The sequence below is a fragment of the Macaca nemestrina genome, chromosome 13 (genome assembly GCF_043159975.1).
Source record: "Macaca nemestrina isolate mMacNem1 chromosome 13, mMacNem.hap1, whole genome shotgun sequence".
Classification (NCBI taxonomy): Eukaryota; Metazoa; Chordata; class Mammalia; order Primates; family Cercopithecidae; genus Macaca; species Macaca nemestrina.
In genome coordinates this window covers 45133522-45145200 of record NC_092137.1, presented here as the reverse complement: position 1 = coordinate 45145200, position 11679 = coordinate 45133522, and the positions used below count along the sequence as shown (strand labels likewise).

The 11679-nt window shown below is 43.0% G+C and overlaps 1 pseudogene; it reads right to left on the bottom strand.

Moving 5' to 3' along the window:
- Window positions 1-1783: 1783 nt before the first annotated feature.
- On the bottom strand, window positions 1784-2266 carry LOC105464951 (dolichyl-diphosphooligosaccharide--protein glycosyltransferase subunit KCP2-like; annotated as a pseudogene).
- Between the last annotated feature and the right edge of the window lie 9413 nt (window positions 2267-11679).

Here is an 11679-nt window from a genome sequence, read left to right as displayed (position 1 = left end):
GCCAGAGGGAATTAGAAAAGCAGAGAAGGTGAAGCTGAATCGTTTCTAAAAGCAAAGCAATATGAATAGCTCCTAGCATTCTTTATATGGTCCTTTGAAGAATTTCAATGGTTTCACAAAATTCTCATTACTTAATATTCAAATTATATAGGTAGGCAGGAAAGTAATTCTGATCCACGTTTGGCAGATGAGGAACTGAGGCTCAAGATGTTACGTGTGCCTCTCCTGAGGTCCTAGAGCTAATGGAGGCTCTTTCTTCTACACCCTATTGTTGAGGTGACTTGTTAAGTTTTGGGGAAAGAGCAGATACCAAACCAGCCCAACAAATAAAGATTGCTCCCCTGGGATTGGGGGAAGGATGTGGAGAGATGGCAGCCACCATGGAGGTCTAGATGATGCCACAGAGACTTAAAGTAAAAGTATCTCAAAATCAGAACAGTCTGCCTCTGAAATAGCTAAAAGGAATGCCTCAGGCCATTTCCATACAAGGGAAGCTTGGGGAAGTGGATAGAACTGAGAACCAGAGCTTTGTTCTGTCACTGGACTCGAGACCTGTCAGTTAAAGCTTTCAGCCAATGAGCTTGGAGCCAGAGATTTTCTTAGAAGGCGAAAGTTTTGTAGGTGATGCCCAAAGAGCTATAGGTTTTGTAACTGGAGAAAACAAGAAGGGACTCAAGGCTTTTGTTTAATCTGAAAGCCTAGACCCTGATTAGACCCTGATGTTGGTCTGGAGCCTTAGGTGTAGAAGTCAAGAATCACTTTTTTTTTTTTTTTTTTAAGGCAGAGTCTCACTCTGTCACCCAGGCCGGAGTGTAGTGGTGCAATCTCGGCTCACTGCAACCTCCACCACCTCCTGGGTTCAAACAATTCTCCTGCCTCAGGCCCCTGAGTAGCTGGGATTACAGGCATGCACCACCACGCTCAACTAATTTTTATGTTTTTAGTAGAGATGGGATTTCACCATGTTAGTCAGGCTGGTCTCGAACTCCTGACCTCAGGTGATCCGCCCATCTCCACCTCCCAAAGTGCTGGGATTACAGGTGTGAGCCACTGTGCCCAGCTGAGAATCACTCTATAATGTATTTATTATTCGTTAAAGGAGTAGGTAAATCAATTGCCCTGAAAGGCGAATAATATCCAATGGCAATGGGAAGGGAATTAGGGACAAAGAATGAGTGAAGATTAGAGTGATGACAAAGGGTGAAGGAGGTGAGAGTCCAGGATATCTGGAGCCAAGACACAAACTTGGAGTCAGGCAGGTGTTAGCCGGCAGCACTTTCCTCCCTAGAGACCAGGAAGGAGCCAGGGAAGGCACAAACGTGTAGCACCACATCCCCTAGAGACAACTAAGATGTGTTGGGCACCAAACCAGAGACCAGGAAAGACTAAAATCCCACCATACCTAGTAGCATGTCAACAAAAACCTATCTAGAACTCAAAATCTGCCCAACACAGGTCAGCTTCCAACCCAGATGCAGCTGAGGCAAAGAACAGGAAAAGAGACTACATAAGGTATCACTGTAACAAATAAATTCCAAAACAAAAGCTTATTTATCACCCACCCAAAAGTTTAAAGGAGTGCTTCCGGTCAGCAGGTGGCTTCCCACAGGGAGATTCGAGGACCCAGGCTCTAATAGCAAATGGTTCCATCCTCACCTACGACCTTAGAATCCTTTGCACTCAGTTACTGGATAAGTAAGGCGTGTGGAGGACAGGCATGGGAGGTGTGAGGTTGGGGCCAGTTTAGAAGTGGTACACTTTACTCTTTTTTTTTTTTTTTTTTTTTTAACAAAGAATCAACTTTATTGAACATTCAGGGTCAATGTCTCTTCTTGCTCTTGCCTGTGACCTTGGCTGGTGTGAGGACTGGAGCTGCTGCCTGATGCAGAGTGGAGGAGATCTTGTTAATGTAGCACAGACCAACCACGGAGAAGATGAAGCAGGTGGTGACACAGACTCAGTGGATGAGGCCAGATGCAAAGAGAGCCAACAGAAGGAACAGGAGAATCTCAGGGAAGGTCTTTGCTTGGGATCCTTTGCCAAACACAAGAGTCTCCAGAATCTTGAAGGCAGTGAGGGAGAACACGAAGAGACGTGAGCCAAGCAGGCCGTCCTGGATGGTAAGCCACTCGGTGGAGGCCAGCTGATGGCTGCACATCTGCATCCCAGTGAAGAGCGGCAGGGACAGGAGGGAGGAGATCGCCAGTGAAGTGCCTGTACCCACCACCATCATGCCCTGCATGTGGGTCAAATCGTCGCCTCTGGCCAAGAAAAGGGCACTTTTATTCAACTGGCTGGAGCTTAGTCACATGACCAGCCAACTGCAAGGGAAACTGGAAAATGGAGCTACCTGTGTGACCAAGGAAAAACATCCCAGGAAAAGGATTTACTGAGTGTGTATGAAATGTTAGTCAGTTCTCAGTGATTTTAGAACAGAAGCAACTGTGCTCTGTAAATTTCCTTTTTCTATGCATGTGTAGTTATTGGTGTTGCTGTTTTTACTATCATGGTGTTTGCACAGTGTTTGGGGGATTGTATTTTGTTTGTTTTGCTTTGGGGTGGGTTTTTTTTTTCTTATCTTGCTTTTTCTGTAGTGAAGAATGTACGTAGAGGTACTGCATGAGATCCAATTCCTACAAGTGACCACAAGTCATTTCATTTCCTCATTGTTGCATAGTATAATAATTTGGGCAAGTTGCAGCTGGAAGTAATTTTTTTAGAAAAACCCTAATGAGAGGTCTCAAGCAAAATAGAAGATTATTTCTCCCACACATTAAAGTCTAGGTAGGCAATCTAGGCTTGGTGCAAAGTCAAGCTCCTCCTACTTAGTTGCTCCACTGTGTATAACCTCAATCTCATGTCCCAAGATGGCACTAGGAAGGACTGAAGAAAAAGGTAAAGTCACATGCAGTGTCTCTTAAGTAAGATTCCTAGAAGCTGCCATAAAACATTCCATTGTCCAGAACCTAGCCACAGGATCACACTACACTTACAGGAAGACTGTGAAATATGGGCTTTATCTGGGACAACTATGTATTAATACAACTGAAGTCCAGCAGTTCTATTGCTGAAGAAGGAAAGAACATTGTGTCTGAACTCATTGGGAGTTGAACTTGGTTATCTCCAAGGACCTTTACTGATGTTCTGAGTTTCTATAAAACCAATAACACAAACAACAAAAACAATAGCAAATTGCAAATTTTAAAAAGTTGCTTAGAAAAACAGCACTACGGCCGGGCGCGGTGGCTCAGCCTGTAATCCCAGCACTTTGGGAGGCCAAGATGGGCGGATCACGAGGTCAGGAGATCAAGACCATCCTGGCTAACACGGTGAAACCCCATCTCTACTAAAAAATACAAAAAACTAGCCGGGCGTGGTGGTGGGCGCCTGTAGTCCCAGCTACTCGGGAGACTGAGGCAGGAGAATGGCGTAAACCCGGAAGGCAGAGCTTGCAGTGAGCTGAGATCCAGCAACTGCTCTCCAGCCTGGGCAACAGAGCAAGACTCCGTCTCAAAAAAAAAAAAAAAAAAAAAACAGCACTACAGCAATTTGTTAACAATAACCAATGGCTACTTTATTTGTAAAGTTTAAAATCACATCAAAAAGAATATCTCCAAATATATATAATGTAGTTTCAGAATTCTATCCACTGAATTTCCTTCGAGTGGGACAATTGTTAATTATTTTCCCATGTGTTCATGTGACAATATTTTCTGCAAATGTGGACAAATATTGGGGAGGATCTGTAACCTCTTTCATTGCTAATAAAATAGTAAAGTCTGCAGAAAAATTCCTGTTAACTAGCTGTGCACCCATGGAAAAATCACCCCACTCCTTCATTCATTTATTCAACCTTTCCCTTGTTCATCTATCCCATAACTTAATAAATATTTTCTAAGTACTTGTCTGCTCAGTACCAGATATGAGGAAATAAACATCATTTTTCCATCTTCACTGGAAACAACTATAGCCTAGCATATGGCTGACCAACTACATGTCCTTTCCCAGCCTCTTTTGCTGTTAAGTGTGGCCCTAGGACTATGTTTTTTCTAAAGAAATGTGAGTGGACACAATGTGAGCCACTTCAAGACCCAGCCCATAAGATCTCCCACCTGTGCTTCCCCATGGTGTTTTTCCCTTTCCATTTCCTTGTTGAATGGCAAAAACCAGAGTCACCTTGGAAGTCATGCTTTGAAAATGGCAGCACTATCGTTAGCCTGGGTCCCTAAATTACTACATGAAGTAGAGAACTGAGTGACCCCCCTCCCGCAGCCTGGGATAGCTGTCCCAGATAAAGGACAAACTGCTTTTGTGTTTGAGCCAACATGTTTTGGGATCTATTTGCTATAGTAATTTAGTCTAATTCAATTCCAGAGTATCACCAACCCCAGTAGGCACCATTCACACTGTGCTTTATCTGCCCCTGGAGCACAACAGCCAAATTAATAAACTAGATAAATGTGATGTGCATTCGAGGCAGAGAGTCTCCAACGTAGATAGCTGACTGGATCTGTGTCCTCATTTACAAAGTGGAAAGGCATCCTTTGCAACTCTAACATGTGTGATTCTCTGGGATAGACCACAGCAGGCAGCAGACTCTAAAAGAGTAAACTCTTCTGGAGTCGATGCTTTCAATGAGAATGTTCTTTTCCTGAAAGCCAGAGAGGGTAGCAGCCTGTCAAAGAGTCCTAGGAATTCTTTTCTTCATGATCGATGGAAATGGGGGAGTGGGGTAAAGAGGAAGTGGGTATAGGGAGAGATCAACTGAGGCCAACACTTAAGGCTAATGGAAAAGATGAAATTCTGATTTACTCACAGAGCAACCTGCACACATCTCCCATTTTTATCTCATGGAGAGAGCACTAGATGGGGAACCAGGAGGTCTGGAATTTTACCTCCATCTTCACCTTCCTGTGCAACCTTAAGCAAGTCAGCAAACTCTGTGAACTTCAGTTCCCTGATAATAATGGGAAAGAGGACTATCATAGCCTCTTATTTCATAGATGTGACAGAGGAAATATGATCACCATGGAAAGCAACCTAAAATCTTTGGAAGAAAGACCTTGAGAATGATCACATGGATAAAAGCATTGGTCCTTTAGAAGTCACATAAGTAGAGCAGTGCTCACACTAACACACTAAATGCTGGGTTGGAGGATAATTAGTTAAACCTACTGTCTTTGAACTGCTGTGCTGGGATTTTAAAATGAGTTTTTTGGGGAAAATCCTCCGGTTTAATGGTAGTGAAAATGGCAGAAAAAGGAATTCCCAAAGCCCACCCTTCCATAAAGGCAAGTTTTTTAATTAGCAAAAACTGTCAGAATCAACCTTTCTAAAACTCTGGAAACTAGATAAAAGCTTGCAGCAACCCAGGTAGCACTTATTCAAGAAGCCAGCTGAATCTCAGTAAGAACAAACAGCTTTGTGGCCTTTTGACTTACCCCTAGTCCCATCCCATGCTCACCAACTCAGCAGTAGCCTTGAAAATAATAACCCACATCTTCAGAACTAATTCAGGAGGGAGCAGACGGACCTCATTTACAAATTGTCCTTAGCTGATGGTGGTGGCTCCCGGAAGTCCTGTTGAAAAGATTTGATTTTATCTTGTCAGCCTGACTAAAAGTTGCCTTATGCCAAAGTCACTACCAAAGGGCATTTATCAATAACAGTTACAGGCAAATGTTTTAGTCTCTGCTGCCTGAGACAATGGATAACAGTTGGGCACACAATAGAGTGACCCAAAAGCTTGGGAGGAAAGGCTGGGGAGTAAGATGCTTTGGGAAATAAGAGCTTTGTAAAGATTCAATATATTCTTGGGAATCTAGAAGACCACCCAGAGTTGTGTGCATGCCCAGATAAGACCTGAGGAGGCTCTAAGCTCTTATCTCTGGTTGACCTGGAGGCTGTGCACAAGCAGAATGTAAAGGCAGTGTTGTTAAATTCCTATCTGAGTGTTGAAGACATGCCCAACATACACACCTAATCCTTCTGCAAAGACTGGGTGTTTTTGTCGTTGCTAGTGTTCCAAGTGTTTAAGGAAATCTCTGTCTAATTAGCTGACTACTAAGCTAATGGAACAGAGACTTCAGTGGCCACATATGACAAAGAATACAGAATTTACTAAATTAGTTTAGAAAAGTCACTGAGCAAACAGCAACAATAGCAAATGCTAGAGAGGGGGTAAAATCTGATTTCCAGAGTTGCCACATAATATTCAAAGTATCCAGTTTTAATAAAAAATTACAAGGCACATAAAGAAATAAGAAAAATTTCCCATACACAGAAAAAATAGAATCAATAGAAACTGACCCTGAAGAAGCCCATACATTGGACTTACTAGATAAGGACTTTGAGATCAGTTCAAAGAACTAAAGGAAACTCTGTTTAAAGAACTAAAGGAGGCCAGGGACAGTGGCTCATGCCTATAATCCTAGCACTTTGGAAGCATTGCTTGAACCCAGGAGTTTGAGACCAGTCTGGGCAACATAGTGAGGCTTCATCTCTATAAAAATAAACAAATGAATAAATAAACTTTTTTCAAAAGAAGAACTACAGGAAAGCATGAGAATGATGTATCACCAAAATAGAAAATAGCAATAAAGAAATAGAAACTATAAAAAGGAACTAAATTGAACTTCTGGAGTTGGCCGGGCATGCATGCCTGTAATCCCAGCACTTTGGGAGGCCGAGGTGGGTGGATCATCTGAGGTCAGGAGTTCAAGAGCAACCTGGCCAACATGGTGAAACCCCGTCTCTACTAAAAATATAAAAAATTAGCTGGGCATGGTGATGGGCACCTGTAATCCCAGCTACTCAGGAGGCTGATGCTGATGGCAGGAGAATTGCTTGAACCCAGGAGGCAGAGGTTGCAGTGAGCCGAGATGGCGCCACCGCACTCTGACCTGGGCAACAAGAGCAAAACTCTGTCAAAAAAACAAAAAAAGAAATTCTGAAGTTGAAAAATGCAGTAACTGAAAAGTTTTGCTAGAGGAATACAGCAGAAGATTTGATCTGGCAGACAAAGGAATGAGCAAACTTGAAGATAGGTCAGTTGAGATTGTTTAGTCTAAGCAACAGAAAGGAAAAAGAAAGAAGAAAAATTAACAGAACCTATGAGATCTGTGCGACATCATCAAGCATACCAGCATAAGCATAATGATAGTCCCAGAAGGAGAGAAGAGAAAGAAAGGGAAAGAAGGAAAAGAACATTTGATGAAATAATGAACAAAAACTTCCCAAATTTGATGAAAAGCATAAATGTACATATCCAAGAAACTCAATGAATTCCAAGCAGGAAAACCTCAAAGAGATCCATGATGATACATATTATAATCAAAGTGTTGCAAAATAAAGAGAGAATCTTGAAAACATCAACAAAGAAGCAACTCATCATGTACAAGGGACCCTCAATAAGATTAACAGCTGATTTCTGATCAGAAACCATGGAAGCCAACAGACAGTAGGATGACATATTCAAAGTGCTAAAAGAAAGAAAAATAAACACTTCTCAACTGAGATTCTACATCTAACAAAACCATCCTTCAGAAATGAAGGAGAAATTAGACATTCCCAGGTAAAGTGAGTTTGCTATCTGACAGTATTCTCAAGTGCTACCAAATGAGCCTCTAGTTTACACTGAATACTATTTTACAAAACCATGACTCTCTTACCAGGATGGGTAAAGGCCATGGGCCTCAGTTCGGTCATTTTCCTGAACTGCCAATTAGTAGTCACTAATCTTCACCTCCACCATTAGAGATGCCACTTTTGCCCCCACTCACCCCAAATAAAAACAAACCCAGGGCTAGATTCAGAGGGACTGGCCTCTATACTCCTTTCCCAGATGTCCTAAAGGGCCATAAAAGGGCCCTGGAAAAACAAACAAACAAACAAACATATAATCCACCTCTCAATTTTTCAGTTGAGAAAGCTAAGGTTCAGAGAGATGAAGTGACTTTCCTGAACCCACCCAGGTGGCTGGTTGTCCTGGCTCCACAGGCATTGTAGACCTCTCCTTCCTCCACCCTCTGTAATCATTTTTTTAAATCAAGCTCAAATCTATACAGAAGAGATAGTTTAGTCAGACATCTATGAAATATCAGAAGAAAGAAAAAAGGAGATGGAGAGAAGAGAACATGAAGACAGAGAAGGAAAAAACAGAATGACGAGAAATGAAGAGACTAGGACAAAAAAAGGAAAGGAGAAAAGAAAAGGCTTACAGGAAAAAGAAGACAGAAGAGGAATCAAAAGGAATATAAGGTAGGAAGGAAAGGAAGATGTAGGAGGAGTCAAAGTGAGGAGTCAGGAAGCCCAGGGATACCTGGATTTATCCATAATCAACTCACAGTTTTCCTAAATTGAAGATGCCACATTCCCATACCTCAGAGAAGTTGCAAAGAAATGTCACCTTCTTTTGCACCATGAAATATAGAGGTCAACATGAGAGGTAGAATCTCTTGGTGGCACAGGGTCTTGGCTCACAGAACCCTGGCCACATCCGTCTATACTTTCTTTTGCTGATTAACACTATCACGGTAGCTCCAAGGGCCAATTCAGGGCTTGACACTGGCCCAGCAATAAACTCTATGTTTGTTTTGGTTTTTGGTTTTGTTTCTTTTTGAGACAGAGTCTTGCCTGGGCTGGAGCACAGTGGCGCCAGCACAGATCACTGCAGCCTCCACCTCCAGGGCTCAAGTGATCCTGCCATCACAGCCTTCTAAGTAACCAGGACTACAGGCACACATCACCATGCCCAGCTAATTTTTTGTATGTTTTTGTAGAGATGAAGTTTTGCCATGTTCCCCAGACTGGTTTCAAACTCAAGGCAATCCACCTGCCTTGGCCTCCCAAAGTGCTGGGATTACAGACGTTGAGTCACCATGCCCAGACTTACCCTTGTTCTTATAACACAGCTAAAATTTTGCCAGAACTTCAAAAATCGTTCCTTGCAATATTCCCTGCTACCTTCTTGGTTCTGTGCCCACCTGGCTTCATCCTCCAATCTAGAGCCCCACAGCTGCCTCAGGCCACTACCCTGGTTTTGTTGCTCATCTGGACTTCTTCTCTTCCCTCTTGACAGTCCTTTGATTTGGGTAGAACCCAGAAATAAGATACCCTGGTAGGGTCATTTATACCAGATACCATTCCTTGACTTCTATCTCTTCCTAACAGCACACAGATTTTCCTTTGACTACCCATCTCTCCCCCTTGCATAGCGGCCACGTAGGTTTGGCTGGTACTGACCCCAGCCCCAGCTTCAGGGGAGGATCCCGATTGTCTTAATACCAGCAATATGACTCCACCCCTCTTGCCACAGTAATTGCTTAAAAGGACGGTCATGTAACCCAGGCCTAGATCAGCATAGCAGTCTGCACGCAGTCATTATTGGTTTAGGTTTGTTAAATCACAGAGAAGTGCGGAACTTACGGACCTAAGTCCATTAAAGGAAGAGAAGATTGCTTTCTCTCTCTGTTTTGACTGAGTGATATGAGGTTTGTGATCTGGAACTGCTGCAGTCATTTTGCTACCAAGAGGGAAGATAGCCTGAGGGCAGGGCCACCACACTGAGGAGGACTGACTTTTGAGAATTCTGGAGAAAGTAAGCCATAGCCTTGATCCAGTTACACTTGAAGGTTGCCCTACCTCTAGATATTGCATGCATGTGAACCAAAAACATTTTCCAATCATTGGATATTCTGTTTCTTGGGACCAAAAGCATCCTACTGACACTACATTCCACTGGCATCAATCCTGTCAGAAATCACAGACCCTTATCCCATATTTCCTTTCATCAATGAAAGGGGTTTAATTTACCCAGGCTGACCCTCTGCAGAGTGCTGGGGGTGATGCTTCAAGCAAATACCAACGGCAAACAGGGAATTTTATCCTAGAACAAGATCACTTGAATTCTTAGCTCTATGCCTGCCAGCTAGTTTCCCAAGCCTGGAGCCCTCCTAGGCAATGCTTCTGCCCCCATGCCCATTATTTATAAATATCCTACCCACTTCTGGAATGTGCTATAGTCAGATACCATATGATGTGTAATGAGGGCATTGCTTACAAATGAGGACTTGGAAAATCCACATGTGGGATATTTAGTTTCTCAGTAATTGAGCAGGGATAATTACTTTATCTCCAAATCAGGAAAACAGAAGGAGATCTTTGATGAGATAGAAAAAAAGTGACAGAGGCTGGGCACAGTAGTTAATGCCTATAATCCCAGCATTTTGGGAGGCCGAGGCGAGCAGATCACTTGAGGTCAGGAGTTCGAGACCAGCCTGGCCAACATGGTGAAACCCCATCTCTACTAAAAATACAAAAATCAGCTGGCATGGTGGCGGGCACCTGTAATCCCAGCTACTCGTCAGGCTGAGGCAGGAGAATTGCTTGAACCCAGGAGGTGGAGGTTGCAGTGAGCCAAGATCATGCCATTGGACTCCAGCCTGGGTGACAAGAGTGAAACTCCATTTCAAAAAAAAAACAAAAAAGAAAAGAAAAAAGTGATAGAGGCTCAGTTATCATAGTGTTCTCTAAGAAGCAATCAGTATTAGCAACATAGCAGTCTGTTTTGCTGCTGTGTTCTATGAAGCTGACCTGGGAAGGGCTGTCTTCCTGCATTTCCTATGCCAGAGTGATGATTGACAGCTGGAGCTAGAGGCTAAGAGGAGGAAGAATTAAGACTCTGAGAGAAAAAGCAGGGTGTAAAAAGATGGGGGGGGAGTGGTAATGAGGAGGGAAGAAAATAAAAGATCAGAAAGAAGAAACTTCTTGATGCTCCTCTAAGGTGAATCCAGTATAGACCCATTAGGTGACCCAAGGTGATAGGGTTTGGATCTGTGGCTCTGCCCAAATCTCATGTCAGATTGTAATCCCCAGTGTTGGAGGTGGGGCCTGGTGGGAGGTGCTTGGATCATGGGGGTGGATTTCTCATGAATGGTTTAACACCATTTCCTTGGTGCTGTTTTCATGATACTGAATGAGTGAGTTCTCATGAGATCTTCTTGTTTAAAAGTGTGTAGAACCCCCACCCCTCACTCCTGCTCCTGCCATGTGAGACACCTTACTCCCCTTTTGCCTTCTGTCATGATTAGAAACTTCCTGGGACCTCTCCAGAAGTAGAAGCCACGACGCTTCCTGTGCAACCTGCAGAACCGTGAGCCAATGAAACCTATTTTCTTTATACATTACTCAGTCTCAGGTATTTCCTTATAGCAGTGCAAAAATGGATTAATACACAAGGGGGAAAAGCAATAATTTTCATATTTCTTAGTACTTTGTGTATGTGCTTGATAGGCTATTAGTATGACTTTCTTTCTGGCAATGAACTGCACCTTCCCACCTCATAGACTGCTGTTAGTCCCCTTTATTTAGTCTCCACTTCTTTCCTAATAATAAAACTTACAATTTGTAGCTGGGTACAAGCTGCTCAAAATAAAACTGCATTGTCTAGCCTCCCTTGCAGCTAGATGTACCATGTAACTAAGTTTCAGCTAATAAATATAATTGGAAGTGTTGTATGCAAATTTCTAGAAGTGTTCTTCAAGGAAGGAGATTCCTTTCTTCTCCATTCCTCTGTCCTGATGATAGGAATACAGATATGATGACTGGAGCTTGCACAAACACCTTGGACCATGAGGCAGCATGCTAAAGTTGGTGGAGCAGCCAGACAGAAGGAACCTG